General features: G+C 48.1%; 1 long non-coding RNA gene across 1 annotated transcript in view; it reads left to right on the top strand.

Moving 5' to 3' along the window:
• LOC140213522 (uncharacterized) overlaps nt 1-22,895 on the top strand; it is a 36,891-nt gene that overhangs the window by 1,793 nt on the left and 12,203 nt on the right. The window contains exon 2 of the long non-coding RNA XR_011890381.1: nt 13,978-14,073. This is a non-coding gene — a long non-coding RNA (uncharacterized lncRNA). The remainder of the gene's footprint in view (nt 1-13,977; nt 14,074-22,895) is intronic.

Below are 22,895 nucleotides of genomic sequence, written 5' to 3'. Positions count from 1 at the left end.
TGTCACACCTGTGTTTTCTTAAGATAATAACGTGGTAAATATATATATATATATATATATATATATATATATACAATATAGCACCTCAGGTTTGCAGAAAGCCGCAAGACTGACTATTGCCGACCACCCTAATCTTACAAGAAGCTGCAAAGGGAACCCCTACAGGTATCCCAGAAAGAAAGCTTCGCAGCTGAGGAAATATTAGTCTTGTCCCGGGATTCGAACCCGGAATAAACGTCTCTCCGAGGTATTCGCTCGAGTCACGGGGATAAAAAGGATGCCAGGTGATCGCAGCGCGAAATAATCAATAACTCAATCATATGGATATGAAAATCGCAGTTCAGTTCTGCAGAATCCCGCAAAGCGGAATGCATGTCACATACGGGAAAACTGACATCTACTCAAATATAGCGCGAAGCTGCAATGTAAATACACACCGGTATCTCAGAAAGAAACCATCACAGTGCAAAGAAAAGTCCTAATTCAAATCCGCGGCCGATGCGCTCCCTGGTTGGTTTCCCTACTTTCTGGGGTAGCCAGATGATGGCTGATCAGGCTGCGAACTACTCGACAATTCTATCTATATGTATTCGGAATATGGCATAACAGTTCTCGAAAAGGTGGAGGAAGTGTGACAAATTCAAAAGTTTCATTCACCCAAATGCAGCACGAAGCAACCAACAAAACCCGTACGGGTATTTTTTGAGAAAATGCGTCATAATCTTGAAAAAATTCATCTTGGATGCACACCCGGCACCAGCGCTTTTACGGGGCACTTCCGCCACCCTCCCAACAAACGAGGAGGCTAGGAAATTGCTGCGTGAATGCGAAATATTCTACAGCTCGACGCTTAGAGATTCTGCATATAGTAAATTAGTTCTGCGGAATCTCGTAAGGTGGAGGAAGTGTCACGGCGGGAAAATTGTCATTTAACCCAAATGTTCCAGACAGCGACAAACGAGACTCGTACGGGATTTTTAGCAATATGTTTCGCAGATGAGGAAAATTGCGTACTGGTACGCGATTCAAACCCTGGACCAACGCCTTTCCATGGCGGTCGCTCTACCATCTGAGTAAAGCAGGATGCTAGTTGCGCGAAGGGCAGTTATTCTAGAGCTTGAAGAATAGGTATTCTCAATAGGGCAAACCATTTCAACGGAACTTTTCAATGTAGAGCAAATGTCACGGAAGGAAATATTTGGCTCGTGTGGGGGGGGGGGGGGAGGGGGGAGGGGAGACATTTACCCAAATGTAGGGCGAGGCAACAAGCGATACCTTTTATGGTTTCTCAGATATAAAGCTTGGCAGCTCAGGAAAAATTTTTGCTGGACCGATGATTCGAGCTCAGGACCAAAGTGTTACCGGGCGGCCGCCCCGGGAGACTTCGGCGCGACCTCAGAATCTGAGCGATCTCGGAGGCAAGCAGATCGCAGCACAACCTAATCATAAACTGAAAGCTTACGAACACATATTATGGCAAATGAGTTCAGTTCAATCCCCTGAGCGGGGGAAGAGTCAACAAAGCAAAATTATTATTCCACGCAAGGGCCCCGTAAAGAGACAAACGAAATCCATTCTGTTTTGGGGATAGAAAGCTTCGCAGTTCAGGAAAAAATACATCTCTGTTCGAACCTGCGACCAACGCCTTTCCTGGGTGGTCGATATAAACACTCCTTACACTTGTTTGCTGAAGGATTGTATCAGTCATGCAGTGGAATGTAGCAGGCGCATTTGAGTGCACCAACGGCTCAACGTTAAACTCGTACACGCCATGGGAAGTGAACAAAGTTGTCTTTCCTGAGATTTAAAAAACGATTAGAAGTATTCAGCACCTTGAAGAAAATCAAAAGTGTCGTCCCACCGAAGGAGATGGTAAACGTCTTCTCTTGTAATCCTCTTTGGGCGGCGATAATCGACACAATATTGAATGGAGCCATCTCTATTGCGCAGTAGGAGGACAGGTGATCACCTAAGACTTTGAGAAGGCTGAATGACGCTGTGCTGCATCATGTCAGCAATTTGTTCAGTGATAACTTGGGGTTGTTTTGCGGAAAGCCGATGCCGGCGCGGTCACAAGAAGGCATTTGAATCATTGTTTGAACCATTTGAACCATTGTCAATGCTATGATACACACTTGTGTGATCCAACGATGGTTGTTTATAGCCCATCGAAGAGAAGGACCCTTAATGAGAGTAAAAGGTTGGGTGCAATGAGGCGGGGAAAGGCCACTGGCGAAGTGCAGTCGGCAACGCCTCATGGAAGTGTTGATGAACTAGAAGTTATAGTGTCATGAGCTAAACGGGTATACGGGTATAAAATCGAATTCTGACCTAATAGCGGGGACGGCCAATGGGAGAACTAGCTGTTTGTTGCGAGGAAGTCTGTTAGATGGCGTAAACACCAGCGTGTTATCTGGCACGGCAGCACACGACAGGGTCACAGACGCCGGCGTCTCCGGAAGTAAGTTAGTATCAGCATCAACGAACACTTTGCGAACACAGAGGTCGGCGACGGCCAATTGTTAGTTAACGACAAAAGGCCCACCTGTGTGCGAGAACAATTGATGATCGTACTATGGCGTGAAAGGAAGTCCCATTCGAGGACTAGATCACGGAAACACGAAATATTTGCCGGCGATTTGGATGCTGCCTAAGGCAAAATTTGGCTGCACTTCTATGCGTTCTCATTTCTAGATATATTGGCTGGCGCGGATAATATCCCTCGTACGGCAGGTTGCAAACGGAGCGAAGTGTGGTCCGATTGCCTCATTAATCTGGAGATCGCGCTAGGCAGTGCGTGCGGGACGACTGGGCGCGATTCACAGCAGGCGCCTCACTCATCCACCAGACGACGAGCGCTATTCTGGCGCCCTCTCGTAGCCGTCATCGCCGCGCCACACTTCCCGCGCTTTCGCTGTACCCTCCTGATCCGCTTACCTCCTTGCATCTTTGATTCATCCTGCGCTCCGCGTATGCTCTTTCATACATTGGTGGGCTCATGTGCTCGGTTACGTAGACGCCGACGCTCGCCGCAGGAACGAGCGCATCAGAGTGGCGCAGTAATCCCGGTGATAGACAAAACCAGTTGGATGATGACTACACGGGCGGTGCACACACCTGCAGAATGAATGCTCTGCACGTATATATATATATATATATATATATATATATATATATATATATATATATATATAAGGAGCATTGCAGAGAGGCAGGGAGACGCGAGAAACTCGCATGTACATGTTTATATATATATATGTGTATATATATATATATATAAGCTGAGGAGACGCTAGAAACTCGCTTGCAGCGTTGCGCGTGCGCAATGCCCTAAGGAGCTTCCTCAGTGTCGCCACATTCGCCTCTCGATCGCTACACTATCCTTTGATCCCACGCAAAAGCCTTGCAGAAACTGCAGCACTTGCCTTTCTAATAATGTGCTAGTCGAGAGGGAAGCTTGATAGAATAGGAGATGGGGCAAAGAAGGCGTAGAACCAAATCAGTCGCGAGACGTGGAAATTAAGGCCTTCCTAATCTCGCATTACGAAAAGCGAGGGGCATAGGGGACGGGTTACATGAGAAGGGAAGGAAAGGCTACTGCTATACTATAAGGCCAACAGCGATTGCGGATAAAGTGGATAAATTCAATTTCAAGGTACAAGATGGTAGGTTTCAGCCACTTCTGAAAAATAAACGCCCTGCAAATATATAAATCGGACAACTCACGGAGTGGCAGCAGAAGCAGACCAGCCTTAATTAAAGTACACCGCAGGGTCTAGGCGACACTACGGAAGTGGTCGCACGTCAAATGAAAACTTCTGCGTCCGCCGCTGCAGCGTTACGGCAATGGCGCTGCTCGAGGTCGAGTGTATGATCCCCACCACAGTAGCTGCATTTCAATGTCGGCGAAATAAAAACAAAGTTCGTACACTGAGGTTTTGGAACATGCTAATGAACACCGCCGTCTGAAAATTAATCCGGGGTCCGACGTAATGACATGCCTCATAATGCGATTGTGGTTTTGGCACGTACATCTGCATAGTTCAATTAAAGTTTAATGTTCCTGCCAGCATGCGATGTGCATTTCAAACAATGATAGTGCGCAACCTTCTCAGGTGTTATGAAATAGGGCGCAACAAAACGCCTCAAGCAAACACCTCCCCCTGTGTGTTTTGTGCACTATGCCAACAAACAACCGTGATATACGCAAGGTAACGCTCAACATCAACTCACCACTCTCATGTTCCACTAAAAGATGAAGAAATTACATATTCACTGTCAACATCACAGCTAATTATCGTCAATCAAATCAAACAAAACAGAAAGCTTCGGTTAGATTGATTTCCTTAGTGCGTGGGATCCTCAATTTTTTTTTTATCTTACGACAAAGATTTTTATGAAGAACTGAATTTTGGGCTGTTAGGTTATTTTATAACTGTACAAGTACCTTAGCGCAACAGAAACCACAGACAAAAGGAAGGTGGGTGAAGACAACCGCTTGTCTTTGTCCACCATTCTTATGTTTTGGTTTTATTTGCGCTGAGATCTTCATAAATGACAGGACCAGGAGACAGCGGCGCTGGTATCGACAAGGGATTGTGCGGCTGCTGCCTTAATCAGGACGTCAATGACATTCTGCGGTGAAAAATGAGCTGTTACAAAGTTCAACCAGCTTGCCGTTTTTGCCTCCACAACTTCGCTAATCTCTTTCCTTCGGCAGTAGGTGGTCGACGACGCATAGGTGATAGAGACCATCGACATTGATAAGGAGAACGGTGGTACCTTGGGGGGGGGGGGGGGGGGGTCGGGGGGGTCGGGATCAAAGCGAGTCGGCGGCAAGTCTGCGGCGTCTTGGCAACGAATTTCCGCGGCATGCTGCGGCGCGTAGCAATACTGGTCCAAGGAACCACATTTAGAGGACATATTGAGACGACAGAAGCACACAATGCGAGCAGAAATTGCTCAGGCGAAGCAAATAATCCTCGTTAGTGATCGGGCGCGGCTGACGACTCCGCGCCGCCAAGGCCAATTGCGTGAGGCGAAAGTGAACGCAAACCGAACGTGTGTTTCGAAGAACGAATCCTGTGGTCTGGGGTGTGGCATCTGTCGGCTGCACGAAGAAGGTGGGGTGAACACCGTGGAATGCGAACACGGGGAACCCGATCAGTTGGTGGAGGGAAGGAATATGACTGTGTAAGTGGTCTTGCGATCGCGGTAGCGTAGCTCAGTGGCGGAGTTGTGACCACGGGTAGTCAGGATACTAGAGCGGTGCCGTCAGAGATGTGAACAGAAGCAGGTAGTCCGCATAGCAATGAGGTGCCGTTGCAAACTGTAGTGTATGAACGGGGGAAGTGCTTCGATATCTTGGCACGGACGGCTTTTAGCAGTTCCCGATACAGTGTTAGGGCCGGCTCTTGGCTATGAAGGTGCAGCGATAGCTGCCGCGGCACTTCCTCTCGAATAACATCATTCAGATGATGTACGAGAGCAGAAGGATGGACATAGCCAGCGGCAACTGCGATGACCGAGACGGAGGCAGCCTGAGGGAGGTTTTGGCGGGTGAAGTTACCTTGGCGGAGGAATTCGTGAAAACTGACACAGGTTGAAGAGTACCACGACACTATTCCGACTCTCGGAAAGAAGTATTTGAAACGCGGCATCCTCAATGTCCTTGATAATATTCTTGATTTTGTGATCCTCCGTGATTGCTAGACTACCACTGCTGGAGAGGTTCCACGCATCTTAATATAGCTAGGAACAGTATCTCCAGGCGGCTGTGCTCGCTGGCATAGATGCTGTTTGAAGCGTTGCTTGCAGACAGCGCGGCGGCCAAACACATCGATGAAATGTGCCCTGAATACAGACCAACTAATTCTCAAACCACAGGTTCGCGCTGTCAGCGGGGTAAATATGTTGTTTTGTCTCGTCATCCCACTTATTGTGAGCGCTTACACGGGAGGACAGTCAGTCTTCAATGTATCTTCGCTGGCGCCAGTCGAGATCGCTGCGTCGAGCTGACAGAGAACGCTGGAGCAAGGGGCTGCCATGGATTCAGTCGGCGCGTTACAGAAGTCTTTTATTTCAACAGTTTGGACTGGCAGCTCGATGCTCATTAGTGTTTAAAAACCGGCACTTACGCACTGATAGTGAAAACAGTAGACCACGTGCCCGTTCGTTCTCACATACATAAAATTGAAAAGGACCGAGGTCACAGTGATTGACTGTTTCTAGGCGCTTTGAGAGATTTACAACAGCTTATTGGCAACAATGCAGGACAAGAGGCTGGCGGAGCCCCATTTAAGTAGGCCAAGAAGGTAAGTGAGAAAAAAAGAAGAAAAATGAGGGATTGATAGGTCGGTGAAGGGCAGAGGGCCGGAGATTAGCATTAGGTAGGTACCAGTATACACGCGGCAAGCAGGGAAAAAACGGCCACGGCGCAGCACCAGTGCGCGCGTCGCCGTTGAAGCGGGAGAGAGGGCAAGTTGGATATGGCGATGGGGGCATGATAGAGAAGGGGCTTCAGGAAGGGAAACAGAAAAGCGGCATCTCGTGCAACGTAACAAAGTGTCACCATACACATAGAAAGGCATGGCCCTTACCGGCGATATTGTGGTGCATCTAAGGCGCGAGTAAGGAACACAAACACACACACGCACACACACACACATATATATATATATATATATATATATGGAAAAAACGGAACGTACTCTAGGCCCAATGGTGTACTCGCATTGCGAACGCTGTGTATCTATATATATATATATATATATATATATATATATATATATATATATATATATATATATATATATATATATATATATATATATATATATATATATATATATAGGCTTGCAGTCAGTTTGAGCCGTGACCAGTTCTTGGCAAACCGAACGTACTTGGCTCGTGCATACTCAAACTCAGTGGGTCCCTCGAGGTTCTCGCAACATGGCGGAGAGCCGAACCCCGAATGTCTGACCTATTTTCTTCGCTTGTCGCCTCGTTGGTCCCGTCGTCCGATAGTGTCGCAACGCTGATCTTCGATATCCTTCTCGAAGCGCCCTCACCCAGACGGCGTTTTGCGTCATATCCAGCCGCAAGCCGTCCCGAACCTGCACACGACTGACAGTGCGACCGCATGGTGTTGTCGATCACCGTGGCAGAGCAGTCACCAGTCCTGTTGGCAGCGAAGTCGTCGCGCTTCATCCGTATGACCCCAGTCACGTTTCCCGTAACCGTCATTCCGACCTAGTAGTCCACGTAGACGTTGATGGTGTATTTGTGTGTGTATGTGAAGTATTCTTAAATAGAATTGAAGAGCTAAGTGCAGTGCCGTAACTGTCTCTCAGAGGAGGGCACCCCTACAGCACTGCACATGAAAAGGGGTGTGGGGAGAAAAAGATGAAGAGAGAGGAAAGGACATGGCGGTAGGGCCCAACACTCGTGTGCTCGGGTACGAGAGGGTTGGCCCGTGCCGCCTTTTCCAGCGCTTTTTCATACCGGAGCCCACATCTCAGGGATGAGCAACCATCTTCGTTTCCGCTTGAAGGAAGTCCTTACACCTGGCGCATCTCGTGCTATCCGGGTTGCTTATGGAGCAACGCTCAGTGTCCTTTGTATGTGCACTGCCCTAATAACTGTTACTAGTTTCAACACCCGTTTTATTTGGTTTTCTGGAATGGTGCTCCCATGACGACCTTCGGGCTCGACTTCTTATCGGACCATTAGGCACTGGTTGACTGCAGTGCTGGCCTCCTCCAACTCGATCTGCCTAATTACTGCCGTCCTCCAAAAAAAGCTGAGCCTCGTTTATGTTCTGCAGATTTCATACGGTTGCCGCCTCAAGCCGCCATGTGTATGTTTTTTACGTGCTTCGCATCTGTTCCTGGCGGTGGCTGTGTGGCGACTCATAATGTCAATGTTCTCCTGCTACGCACAGATGCTGTGGCCATTGTGACCATTGTGACTACTGCCAACAACCGCGTATTCCCCCCTTATTTAAACTTCGGTTCAAGTACACAAGTTAGCCCGGGAGGCATGTCGCTCGGCAACGCTTCTCCGATCCACAATACCGCCATCTCCGTATTGAATGTTCCATGCTTGTTTGCAGCCACCTGCAGTCCGACCATTTGTGCAGTATCAGATCCCGGCATATATTCAAAGATTTTCGCTCATGACCAGCTTCCCAAAATGGCTGCACACCTCTGTCGCGTCTTCTTGTTTTATCGCGACACCTGTGACTTTGAGGATCGGACGCTGGGACAGACTTTCGTGATACACCGGTGATACCAGTCCTATCTGTCGACGTCCCTATAGCATGTCTTACGCATAACGCCAAGGTATCGAAGCTGAAGTACAAAAAATGCTAAGCAAAAGTGGAATTGAGCCCATTTCGACTCCTTGGGCGTCACCGATTGTCTTGGTCAGGAATAAGGATGACAGCTGGCGATTTTCAGTCGACTATCGCCAACTGAACTAGATCATAAAAAGGGATGCGTACCTTCTCCGGAGGATTGGTGACGCTCTCGACTTCCTTCACGGATCCAAATCCTTCTCTTCAATCGACCTGCCATCCGGTTATTGGCAGATTATTGTTGATGAACTCGAAGATGAGAAGACCACTTTCGTTACACCGTACGGCCTTTATAATTTTGGGGCTACCTCTTTCGGACTTTGTAATGTCTAATCAAATTTCGAAAGAATGATGTATTTTCTCTTTTGGTGCTGTAAGTAGTCCACGTGCCTGTGTTATCTGGACGATGTCATCGTATGTTCCCCTATGTTTGACAGCCACCTCAGTTGCTTGGCCGCTATTGTTGAAGGTTTTAGGAAGACTAGTATTCAACTTAACTCTTCTAAATGCCATTTTGGAAGTAAACGTTCTTGGTCACCTCGTCAGTGCTACCGTTATACATTCTGATCTTGATAAGATTCACGCCGTCAAGAACTTTCCTGTACCCTGCTGAGCAAAAGAGGTGCGGAGCTTGGTGGGCTTATGCTCGAATTTTCATCGATTTGTTGAAAGTTTTGCCAGTTTTTCGTGGCCAAAATCACCTTCTCAGCAAGCACATAGCAAGCGGATGAGAGTGTCGAGGGCGCCGGCTTCTCCGAAGAAAGTCAACGACACCTCTGATACTAGGCCACCTTGATGTATCTGCACCAACTCAAGTTTGCGCAGACGCCAGTGGCCATGCCATGGTGCTATCCTTGCCCAGTAGCAAAATGGAGTCGAGTGCGTTATAGCCATCGCCAATCGGCTCTTGTCCCCTTCAAAGCGCAATTTTTCCTATCAGCGAGCGCGAGTGCCTCGCCTTAGTATATGCAGCGGCTAAATTCCACCCTTACTTGTTTAGCCGCCTGTTTGCTGTCGTCACGGACATCCATGCCCTGTGCCTACTATCGTCACTGAAAGACACCACTGGTCGCCGTTGTCGCTTGTCACTTAGACTCCAGCAGTATTCATTTGTTGTAATGTACTAGTCTGGCCGCATACATCTGGACGCTGTCTGCTTGTCTCGTCATCGCGTCAATCCTCCTCACAACAGCAAACAGGATGCCGACGCTTGCATTCTGGCCATTTCTGACTTTCGCGACATCCTTAGTGAGCAGCGAAACGACGACTCTCTCGGGTCCACCGCTCAGCCAATCAAATAAGAGTAGAATGAAAACGCCCAACCAGAATGTTGGTTCTTCATGACGACATTCTTAAACGACAAAATATCAGCTCTGATGGACCAGATGTACTGCTCGTTGTCCCTCGTGATCTTCGTTCAGCTGTTCTTGCTGAGATCCACGATGCAAACCCTAACCGACACCATAGCATTTCCCGCACTTACGATAGAGTTCGCCGTCGCTTCTTCTGACCAGACGTTTACCAATCTGTGCTACACTACGTTGCGGCGTGCAACCTCTGCCAACCCCTGTGCGCTACCTGCTGGCCACCTTCATCCAATCGATGTCCCCACAGAGCCTTTCTTTCGTGTCGGCATGAACGTCCTTGGCCACTTTCCTATATCAATTAAAGGGAACAAATGAATAGCAGTTGCAAGAGACCATGCTACCTGCTATCCGATTGCACGTGTCGTGCCCACGAGCCGCGCTACAGGTATATCAGACTTTTTACTTGTGGATGTGATTCTTAACTATGGCGCGAAGACAGCTGCAGGCTGATCGTGGTCGCTGCTTCCTGCGCCAAGTTGTCGAAGGCATACTTCGTTCCTGCTGCACCGAACAAAAGCTCGCAGCCGCATATCACTCACAAACAAAAACCGACTGACTGAACGTCGAAATCGCACCCTTAGAGAGACGTGTATGTACGTTTTAGCAGGCTATCGTGCTTGGGACACCACTTTGCCCTACGTGACATTTGCATACAATTCGTCGCGTCAGGATACCACCGGTTTCTAGCCTTTCTGCCTTTTGCTTGATCCCCATCCCGCTCGGCCTTTTCACACCCTGCTCCCTTCAGTACCGCGACACACCACACAATAAACTAATGACGCCATTTGTTGGTCTGGTATGGTTTCCCACATTGCCTATTATCGAATTACAGCGGCTCAGGCGTCCCAAAGACTCGCTACGAAAGTGGGTACCGAAACTTTGTGTTCGCTACCGGAAAGCTCGTTCTTTTGTGAACTCCAATTCGTCACATTGGCCTAGCAGAAAAATTGCTCGCACACTATACCGGGCCGTATTCGGCATTACGATGATTAAGTAAAGTAAACTATGAAATCACCCCTGTTTAAGACATACCATCGTCATCCCAGCGGCGAACTGACGTCGTCCATGTGTCCTGCTTCGAGCCATAATATTCATCTAGTTCGCTATAATTAACAAGCGCCGGCATGGCGGTCCAGCACCGCGGGGGGTTATGTTACCTTGCATTTGGACAGGACCGTGTGCGAGCCCGAACGGCGAGACTAGAAATGAAATAGACTTCATACTCTGCGCTAACCCTGGCATCGTACAAGATGTGGACGTGCTCAGCAAGGTGCGCTGCAGTGACCATAGGATTGTAAGAACTCGAATTAGCCTAGACCTGAGGAAGGAACGGAAGCAACTGGTACATAAGAAGTCGATCAATGAGTTAGCGGTAAGAGGGAAAATAGAGGAATTCCAGATCAAGCTATAGAACAGGTATTCGGCTTTGACTCAGGAAGAGGACCTTTGTGTTGAAGCAATGAACGACAATCTTGTGGGCATCAATAAGGAGTGTGCAATAGATGTCGCTGGTAACTCCGTTAGACAGGATACCAGTAAGCTATCGCAGGAGACGAAAGATCTGATCAAGAAACGCTAATGTATGAAAGCCTCTAACCCTACAGCTAGAATAGAACTGGCAGAACTTTCGAAGTTAATCAACAAGCGTAAGACAGCTGACATAAGAAAGTATAACATGGATAGAATTGAACATGCTCTCAGGAACGGAGGAAGCCTAAAAGCAGTGAAGAAGAAACTAGGTATTGGCAAGAATCAGATCTATGCGTTAAGAGACCAAGCCGGCAATATCATTACTAATATGGATGAGATAGTTCAAGTGGCTGAGGAGTTCTATAGTGAGTTATACAGTACCAGTAGCACCCACGACGATAATGTAAGAGAGAATTGTCTAGAGGAATTTGAAATCCCACAAGTAACGCCGGAAGAAGTAAAGAACGCCTTGGGAGCTATGCAAAGGGGGAAGGCAGCTGGGGAGGATCAGGTAACAGCAGATTTGTTGAAGGATGGTGGGCAGATTGTTCTAGAGAAACTCAGGACTTCGAGCATACCGGAATCTTGGAAAAACGCTAACATAATCCTAATCCATAAGAAAGGGGACGCCAAACACTTGAAAAATTATAGACCGATCAGTTTACTGTCCGTTGCCTGCAAAGTGTTTACTAAGGTAATTGCAAATAGAATCAGGAACACCTTAGACTTCCGTCAACCAAAGGACCAGGCAGGATTCCGTAAAGGCTACTCAACAATAGACCATATTCACACTATCAATCAGGTAATAGAAAAATGTGCGGAATATAACCAACCTTTATATATAGCTTTCATTGATTACGAGAAAGCGTTTGATTCAGTCGAAACCTCAGCAGTCATCGAGGCATTGCGGAATCAGGGTGTAGACGAGCCGTATGCAAAAATACTGAAAGATATCTATAGCGGCTCCACAGCCACCGTAGTCCTTCATAAAGAAAGCAACAAAATCCCAATAAAGAAAGGCGTCAGGCAGGGAGATACGATCTCTCCGATGCTATTCACAGCGTGTTTACAGGAGGTATTCAGAGACCTGGATTGGGAAGAATTGGGGATAAGAGTTAATGGAGAATACCTTAGTAACTTGCGATTCGCTGATGATATTGCCTTGCTTAGTAACTCAGGGGACCAAATGAAATGCACGCTCACGACCTGGATAGGAAGAGCAGAAGGGTGGGTCCAAAAATTAATCTGCAGAAAAGTAAAGTAATGTTTCACAGTGTTGGAAGAGAAGAGCTGTTTACGATAGGTAGTGAGGCACTGGAAGTGGTAAGGGAATACATCTGCTTAGGGCAGGTAGGGACTGCGGATCCGGATCATGAGACTGAAATAATCAGAAGAATAAGAATGGGCTGGGTGCGTTTGGCAGGCGTTCTCAGATCATGAACAGCAGGTTGCCATTATCCCTCAGGAGAAAAGTTTATAACAGCTGTGTCTTACCTGTACTCACGTACGGGGCAGAAACCTGGAGGCTTACGAAAAGGGTTCTACTTTAATTAAGGACGACGCAACGAGCTATCGAAAGAAGAATGACAGGTGTAACGTCAAGGGATAACATAAGAGCAGATTGGGTGAGGGAACAAACGCGAGTTAATGATATCTCAGTTGAAATCAAGAAAAAGAAATGGGCATGGGCAGGACACGTAATGAGGAGGGAAGATAACCGATGGTCATTAAGAGTTACGGAATGGACTCCAAGGGAAGGAAAGCGTAGTAGAGGGCGGCAGAAAGTTAGGTGGGTGGACGAGATTAAGAAGTTTGCAGCGACAACATGGCCACAATTAGTACATGACCGGGGTAGTTGGAGAAGTATGGGAGAGGCCTTTGCCCTGCAGTGGGCATAACCAGGCTGATGATGATGTGTGCGCAAGGGTGAGGCGAAGACGAAGTGGTAGACTGTCTACTAGAGCTGTGACAATTGTACCAGCCTGCGCGTTTACCACTAATGCTGGCCTGTGTAAATAGTTTACTAAGGTGTGCCTGGGACCTCCTATTCGTAACAATATATATATATATATATATATATATATATATATATATAGAGAGAGAGAGAGAGAGAGAATATGTGTAGTTATGAAGCTTGGTTTTAGGCGCTAATTTACGTTTTCTTTCAGAGTCGACAGCACCGTGCACCTACACCCGCACATTATATATATATATATATATATATATATATATATATATGTGTGTGTGTGTGTGTGTGTGTGTGTGTGCGTGCGTGTGTGCGGGTACAATGATGTACAATGGGTACAACGATGCCTCTCCTGGCGCCCTATCTTCATATGGTCGCGGCAATGATGTCAGCACGCTTCAGGCATGCCAAAACGAGGCAGGGCTACGAACCACTATTTATCTGCTGCAATTCTAGATCTTATCGTTGGTATAGTGGACAATTTAGACATCCCTGCGCACACGTCATCCGTTTTATATTCGACCATGCAATCTGTGCCTATACATAAACAAAACATTAATAAACTTCGTTTTTTCTTATACATAATCAAGCTTATAAATTCAGAGTCTGCTGCAATTAACGAAATTTAAATAATTGTTCATTGCTGCCATCTCCTCCCGGAAGAATGAAGGTGCACCCATCTAGTGGTATAATGCATGCAGTCTTCACTCATGTCAGACAAAAACGGATGAAGATAGAAGCACTAGTGACTAGTGAAGCAGTTTTTGATAGCCTGTCGATGTAGTCTGTTAAAAGCGTTTTTTGTAATTTTTTCCTAGTCTGCTCTAACAACTCCGGCCGACAAGGACAAAGATGAAGATCCTCAAAAGAGGAAGGGCGGGCTTGATGAAAAGACTCGAAGGAGCATTCTAGTGGTACGTTCACTTTGTATACTCTCTGCTAAAGCATTCTGTCACACGCCTTCTAAGAGTGAGTGTGGACGCTAATGAGATTAGCATTGGAGCAATGTCTCCAGACACCGTATTGGCACTGCCGAAACACATCATCTATTAGATATCTACTCAGAGGCCCTTACTTTTCTTGATCCACGAGTTCCTGTTGCTGCTTGTGGCGGTGAACAGTTTGTGAGCGTAACTTTGTTGAAGTTCAGATTCTGGAACCTTACTTTTACGACGCTGTAGATGAATGTGACTGTCTGTAATGCTGACTGCAATAACGTAATCAGTCATCTCGGCCTATGAGCTCCGACTGCGGTTTTTGGCGGCAGCCAGTGGCTCTCCAAGATTTGAGCTTGCTTCAAGAATTATCCTGGACTTTAGCTATCAAGATTATTATACGTTGCTATACAGAAATGCCCATGATCAAACAATCGGCAAAGTACAGTAACCAGTTACTTGTATTTGAGTCATCTTTAACCAAGTGCGTAATATGTTAAGCATAAAAGCATCAAAGAATAATTTTTAAATTACCACGTAAAAAATTATTTCTAATGAAAACTGATATTTTGAGGTACGTCTTTTCTCAAATCTATAAAACACGGAAGCAATCTCGCGAAGGAAGTAATTGGAAGGCAAAGAAACGAATAACGAGGTGAGAGAGTGGCTGTTGTGCAGTGACTTGGGCGAGTTCATTTGCATATATAACACACACACGCACACACACACACACACACACACACACACACACACACACACATATATATATATATATATATATATATATATATATGTGTGTGAACCCTTCGTCGTCTTCTCTCTGGTGATCGGAATTTGTAGCGGGTAGGCTACTTAGCGTATATATATATATATATATATATATATATACGCAATCTAACCTACGGGCTACAAGTTCCGATCACCAGAGAGAAGACGACGAACGGTTCAGTTATCTTCGCGACATATTATTGGCGATGGTGTGGGTACATGCTAGCACTACCGGAGACACAGCGTACTCCTGACTCGTCAACTGTAAAGAGCCCGAGAGAGACTACCCGTGTACACATACGTGGGCTCCAACCTGAGCGCGGTCTTTTGCCAGAGCCTATCCGGACAATGAAGCGGAGTCCACTGGCTGCTGCTGCTGTTGTGCCGGCGCAGTTCATCATCACCTAGCCGCGGGCGCCGATTGCAATTCACATAGATGCTACTGAAGGCGTAGAAGATTGGCTGATCATTTTGAGCGGATCGCCGAATGCAAGGGATGGAACGAAGAGCGCAAGCTGCGCAACGCGTACTTCACGCTCCAAGACTCTAGGACGACGTGGTTCCATAACCATGAAGCGGCATTGTTTTCCACGACGGCTGAGCGCCACATACTTCAACACGGACAGGAAAGAGAGCGCGGAGTTGGCAATACGCGCAAGATTCGAAGCCCCGAATGAGGGCGTCACCACGAATACTGAAGACAAGGCTCGGCTCTTCAGACGTGCGGATGCCTCGATGGCTGAAAAGAAGCTCCGTTATAACGCGAGGTGCCAAGCAAGAGATCTTTGCTGGGCTTATTCGAAATCCACCCACTACACATGCGGACTTCCTCGCTGAAGCGGCAGCCACAGAAAGCCCCCTTCGACAGCGTGCCAGACAATACGACTGCAACGTGGTGGAGCTTTCGAACATCCTCCTACCATGAGTTCGGGAAACCATCTCGAGGGCCTGCGTGAAATGATCCGGGCTGTAGTATGAGAAGAGCTAGAGAAACTGCAGTTTCCTGACGCGCTCACGGCGCACATTTCTGTGGCAGAGATAGTGCGCGATGATTAGGCAAGTCATCCAAGCTCCAGAATGCTACGAGGCACCACAACGGCGGGAGCCAGTCCGAATGACTTATGTGGACGCGGTACGACGAATGTCGCTGAACGACCCCTCAAACGTCATACCCCCCACCGAACAAACAGAAGTTGCATTCAGGCGTCGCAGTCCACCGTCTATCGACGAGTCGAGGCCCCTGAAAAGCGACGTCTAGCGAGCTCCTGACCTCAGGCCCTTATGCTTTCATTGCGGACACTGGTCACGTCTACTGGATGTGTCTGGAGGTGAGGCCGCTGACGCCGAGTGCATCGAATATCCTCCGTCACAACTCTATGAAGTGGACAAGTTTTTTGTAGGCCACCTTGTCCTACGACTTGATTCACAGACCTGCCGCGATTGTCAGCGCCGCAAAATATCACCAGTCAAACCGTCCGGCTTTCTCCATCCTGTAGACCCTCCTCAAGCACCGTTCCCACAAATAGGAATGGATCTACTTGGGCCATTCCCAGTGACCTCTTCGCGCAACAGATGGATAGTCGTCGCTACCGACTACTTAGCGCGGTACGCCGAAACCGAAGCTATCTCTAAAGCAAACTCGTATGAAATGGAGAAGTTTTTTGTAGGCCACCTTGTCCTACGACTTGATTCATGGTCCGTTCTCATCACCGACCGTGGTACATCATTTACAGCGGAACTTATGCAGGGCGTTCTCCTGCTGACGCATAGCTCTCACCGCAAGAGCACAGCGTATCACCCTCATCCCAATGGATTAACGGAACGTCTGAACAGAACGCTGGATGATATGCGCTCCGTGTATGTCGACGTAGAGCACAAGACGTGAGACGAGATTTTACCTGGTGTGACTTTCGCGTATAACACTGCTGTACAGGAGACTAGGCAGCTTACGCCGTTCGAACTTGTATACGGGCGCCACGTCAGGTCAACACTAGACGCCAGGCTACCTCTGCCTGATAATAGCCCGACCAGCGAACACGCGGAAGAGTTTGTACAAAGAGCCGAAGAGGCACGCCAGCTTGCTCGGCATCGTATCCGGAGCCAACAGCTTACCGACACCCTTCGATACAACCAGGGTCGGAGCGACGTCGATTACAACACCGGCGCCTTCGTGTGGGTCTGGACGCCCGTCCGTCGCCGTCCACTCTCGGAAAAGTAGATTGCCGGTATTTTGGTTCCTACAAGGTTACACGCCGCCTCAGTGACGTGACCTACGATGTCGTCCCCTGCCGTTCTGACCCCGGTTCGCTCAGTCGCCGTCCTCGCGCTGAAGTTATTCATGTAGTGCGCATAAAACCATACTATGCGCGTACGTGAACGCCGAGGTGCACCTCAGGAGCTTCACTTCTTATGTCGCTGAACGAACTTTGTGACGCGACCGAAACGGTCGCTTTTCGCATGCGGGCAAATGACACAAAGATGTGGGGCTCCCGAACAGCAGAACGGCGCGCGCAAAAGTCGGCGCCATGAGAGACGATGAAGTGCGTAAGCTGCACGCTCTTCTTCTGGCCCGCAATTAAAGAGAAAAGTCTATTTTGTAACCCTCCGTCTCCAATCTACGTTGCAATATTTACATAAGTACAAGAAAATGCAAAGAAATGCTGAAAAGTTGATGATAAAATGGTAGTCACTGAACAATGCTGCCGTCCGTAGCTCCTTTTATGCCTTATGTGATCTTCGTTTAGTCGTTGCCCCCAATTCGGCGCCAGGGGGTCGATGAGATCAGGTCCCACCAATCCGGTGTCAGGAGGCCGCTGACATCAGGTGCCACCAATCAGGAGGTTGGTCGCGCTTTTCGCCGACGCCGATGTTAGTCTGAGAGGTGAAGGCCGGGTCATACTGAGCGCGTCTGTGGCTCGGACGCACCAGTTTATGTTGCTGACAGGTGACAGTCGCATCATTGCTAATCGTTGAAACCTCTTATGAACGAACTATTCCATGCTGGTCATAATTCATCCATGTCGAGAACTATTTTCACGTTCCCCACAATCGTGCGAGCCTTGACCGAGGGGTATCGCGGGGTAAACGGCCCATCACAAGAGCCCGTCCACCGCTAGGAAGAGGCCTCGAAAGGGGGCAACTGATCGGTGCCCCTTGAAGATGCCTTCGCCGCTCAGCAGTTGCAGCTCCGGGCTGAAGTCCCGGGCTCTCCGAGAGAACCACGTCCAATGGCCATCTTGGAAGGAAGGTTGCCTGAAGGTCGTAGGCTCGGGACTGAAATTTTAGTAAGCAAGTCCGCACAGCTCCCGAGCAGCGAAAAGGCAAGCGCTCAAACCCCCTCCGAGATATACCAGGTAATTTCACCTCAGCCTTAGTTATTCCCGAGGTCAGAACCAACGAGCGCCAGAAAGGCAGTCATAGAGAGCGCTGCTCAAACGAACCTAAACAAATAATTGACTAATTTAAATTTCAGAACCTAAACAAAGTTTAAATGGTACTGTGCCTAACGGTTTGGTCAATGTCGTTTCTATCGTGTCTCAAAGAAGGCGCAACTCACGCAGCTCTGAGGCAAACGATAAACAATTGGAGATTGTTTAGAGCAGAACGGACAAAAAACTATTTTACGTTCCCAATCGAGGCATAAACAGCTAACAAGTGACATAGCTCATAAGTCTGATACTTTCAGCCACCTTTGTGCCGACTGCATTCAGGAAAACGATAAACAATTGGAGATTGTTTAGAGCAGAACGGACAAAAAACTATTTTACGTTCCCAATCGAGGCATAAACAGCTAACAAGCGACATATCTCATGAGTGTGATACTTTCAGCCACCTTTGCTGTGCCTTTTGAAACGGCCCCAAGGCCGCTGTTAATTTGGTCACGGTCCGGCGAGGTCGAAATTCGAAGAACTGGAATCCTTCCCCGGCAACGTGTCCCACGTATCCAACCCCGCCCCTCTGAACTGAACATACCACGTAGCTCGCGATTCACAAGTGGCCAAAGCGAAAGAAAAAGGCGACCTTTTGAACCACGGGATTCGTCACAGCGATTGAAATGGACAAAGGGATTAGTGTCGCGAGCCAAGTTGCTCGTTCGGTGAGTGCCACATGCCAGTACCAGCGCCTCTAAAGCGAAACGTACTGGGCTCTGCTTGCCGCGTTACTTTGGGCTAAATTGATTCGCAGAGTGCTATTTAAAACCTAACAAAACAGACGCTACATTCTATCTACGCGCAAGAACCTTTCAAAAAAATTGCTTTCCTAACGCGAACTATTAAAATGAAAAGTAATTCATTCTTAATAACTAACAAAAAATCCATCGCCTACTAATTACAAAGAGAAGCAAGACTAACGAAAAAAGAACTTATACAAGTACTCAAATTACAATTACTCTTTCTTAATGCTCGCTCAAATGGGTCGCCTACCGAGAGCCTTTGGGACACGCTGAGCACAAGAGGCGCACTACCTACATTTTTCTCTGCCGTCACCCGTCACTCCATGTGCTCGCGGCTGGCTGTCTCGTCCCTGTGGGGGAGGCCGTAAGCGCGGGAACTGGCATTTTCACTTTGATCTCGTTCTCGCGCCGCACTCTCGCTCAGTGACTATTTGACTGGACCGGTTCCGGCTCGCATGTCTCAGCCCAGTTGAATTTTGCTGCCGCACGGCTACTTGAAGAGACGCGCTCTCTCCGGTCTTTATCAACCTTTCGCGACGCTTCCGTTTCCTTAATCGCCACAACAAACCCTTTTCGGCTCTGCTAGATGGCATGTCCCTCTGTCTCACGTGCGGTGATGTGTCATTTTTCGCGAGCTTTCGATACACCGAATACTGCGCTCTTTTGATCCTCCGCCACCTAAACCCATTTTTCGCTGCCAGGCGGTCGCCGAATGTGTCACAAGAACCCTCGAGCGTCGGGTTCCGGGCCTGCCTGACCGCCATGGCCTTCTCTCCCTTTGTCAATTCCGGAACGTCGCCCAAGTGCGGTGGTACGAGGGAGGTTTTCAGCGCCTCCTTTACTCTGTTGGGGCTACTGAAACAAGCTACATCCCCGCAAGGAACGCCTTTCAGAATCGCCACTGTCTCTTCTTCGCCCTCTATCCTCGAAAATTCCAGAAAGTCGCTCAAGTGCTGAGGCACGAGGAAAGTATCCAGCCTGACACTGACCCCTCATAGGGTTACTGCAACAAGCCTCGTCCCCGCAAGGAGTGCTCTCCGGGATGGGCGCTAGCTCGGTTTCAGTGTACGGCTGCATTGCCCAGTCATCGATGGTGGAGCCCTGAGCGATTACCTCTCCGTTCTGCCACGTCGTGAGTTTCCTTTGCTCGGCCGCTACCGTATCTGGGTCTATCCTAGACGATCCCGGAAAGTCGCCCACGAGCTCGGATACGAGAAAGGTCTCCAGCACCGCTATAACGTTCTCATGGCTACTGGAACAAGCCTCGTCCTCGCAAGGGGCGCCCTCCGGAATGACCCCTCTCTGCAGACCGGCAACGGCCTCGCTCTCGGCGCGCTCAGTCTCTGAGGACTTCGCCACCTTGCACTATTGGTGCTCATGGTTTACTGGCGCAACCTCAGTCTCTTTGAAAGGATATATTTTGCACTCGTCATTCGAGCTTTCCCTCACGCGCTCAGCAGGAATACAAAAATGCCGGAATAACGTGCTCTTTGCTTTATCGTAATTCCGAAAGTTTTTGTGGGAAAGGCGAGCCAAGCAACAAGACACATTACAGAGAAATACCCCCAACAACCCTACCGGCAATTGGTCATGGTCCAGCTGCCCAAGAAAGCTTTCTATGTTTTCGCCGTCCTCGAATACGTGCAGCCTAGACCGTGCCTGAAGCACCCTCAGATACTGGAGTTCCCTGTATATTTCCTCCGTCCGCATTCTCTGCTGTCGCGCTCGCTCCTGCTCTTCCCTTTTGCTTTCTTCCTGCTGTCACTTTATCTGGCACTCTTCCCTTTCACGTTCGTGTTCGTGTCCATCCTGCTCATGCTTTCTCTGGTCCTCAATATCCTTCCAAGCCTCCATGATCTCCTCGTCATCTCTGGCGATTTGTTCTATCGCATCGATAACTCCGCCTTATTTAGCTCTTTCCCACAATCAATCCCAAATTTCGAGCATATCGCATTTAGGTCCGTTCTGCGCAACTTCCTCTAATCAACGGCTACCTCTCTTTTGCCGAGAAGTTCCTCCATGAATTAAGTGTTGAAGCAAGGTACCTTTCAACAAGGTTTCTAACACCCTTGCTACCAGGAAGAACTACGTCAAACCTGGCAATTCTCAAGAAGAAAAGGTCGTGGACTCACCATGCCGAAGTTGAAGCGATGCACAGATTATCCCACCGCTGTCATTCGCTGTTGCGACTCGGAGTTCGAAGACGTGGAATCCTGTTTCCTCGTGGAAGGCTAAGTGAACGTGAGGCTGAGTTCGATATTCAGGAAGTTAGACAAACACGTATATATTTACATAGGTAGAAGAAAATGCGAATAAATACGGAAAAGTTGATGATAAAGTGGTAGTCGCTGATCACTCCCGTCGTCGATAGCTCCTTTTATGCCTTGTGTGATCTTTGTTTAGTCGATTCCCCCAATCTTGTACTATTTGGTCGATGACATCAGGTCGCACCAATCCGGTGTGACCGGGCCGCTGCCATCAGGTTCCACCAACCCTGAGATAGGTCGCCCTTTTCGCCAACGCTGATCGTAATCTCAGAGGTGAAGGCGGGGTCATACTGAGCGCGTCTCTGGCATGCACACGCCAAATTGTGCTGCTGACATGTCACAGCCGTATCAAGGCCAATCGCTGAAACCTCTCTTGAACCAGGTCTCTTGAACCAATTATTACCACGCTCGTAATAATTCATCTGTGTTCAGAACAATTTTGACGAGGCCGTCAGCCCATTCCCCATAAGCGTGCAAGCCGTGATGAAGGAGTGTCGTGGTGTGAACGGCTGATCACAACAATCCGTAGTACGGCAGCTGTCCATATAGCATGATGCTACCTCATTAAGTCATGGCGATCTTGGTGCTGTCCGCAGCATTGTGGTGCAGAGGGTGTCAAGTACCAAAGTAAGAAGCACTTTCACCAGATGTATTTTTGTATTGACGGTAAAAAAATAAAATGTTACATGCGTTACATAGATTTTTTCCTTCTAATTGGGCGAACTTCTTCACAGAACAGTAAACATCACTGAAAGCAAAACAATAATATTGAGCACAGTCTTTAGTTGTTCAAATTTGAGGTACGGCTAAAGTGCGGCGCCTATTTATAGGGGTCGCATAAAGCCGAGAAACGTTTATTGTAGTCAGTCAGCGTTGATTTAAGGCCGCTATTGTGAGGCAAAGACAGGGGCAGGCTCAAATAGGCGTTTACTTGCCCTAGTGCGTGTTGTTCATTTTGTGATGTTTCTCCAGTGTTCATTCACTGAAATTTGACATGACAACATACAGGTACTGCTGCTGTATTAGCACTGCACCCAGGGAGCAGTTCCGGCTGTAGGGTTAACATACAGCGGGAAATTCAATGCGTAGCTCAATCCACCGTAATTCACCGGTGAACTAGGCCGCTTCGGAGCCGTTTCAGCCATTGGTCTGTATTTGATGGTAATTGTAACAGTTACATGCCGGCTCATTGATTCATAAGTCAATTAGTGAATTCAAGTGGTCTGTGGAGTTCACACAGGGCGAGTTACCCGTGTTACATGCTCATTCGGTGCACCACCGTCGCTATGTGCTATGTCACTCGCCGAAATCTATGTATGCGATGGCAGTCCCGTTTCTTGACTCAATGATAATATGCAGGCTAAGAGTGGTTGCGACAACAAAACTGACTCGATTATTTAGCCTTGCAGTAGCAAGACCAATTCGGCCGCACTAGATGACCGAGAAGGATCGCTACAGCAGTACACAATATGTGTGTGCACAGTTTAATCTGCTGATTGATTTGACCGATTAATAATGACATAGCACGCGAAAAAAAAAAGCTAACGTGCTCGTGCAGTTGATCCCCTGTGGTTGCGTTCCCTTTTTTATTG

The sequence above is a fragment of the Dermacentor andersoni genome, chromosome 10 (assembly GCF_023375885.2).
Source record: "Dermacentor andersoni chromosome 10, qqDerAnde1_hic_scaffold, whole genome shotgun sequence".
NCBI classification, from domain to species: Eukaryota; Metazoa; Arthropoda; class Arachnida; order Ixodida; family Ixodidae; genus Dermacentor; species Dermacentor andersoni.
This window is presented reverse-complemented; position numbering and strand designations above follow the sequence as displayed.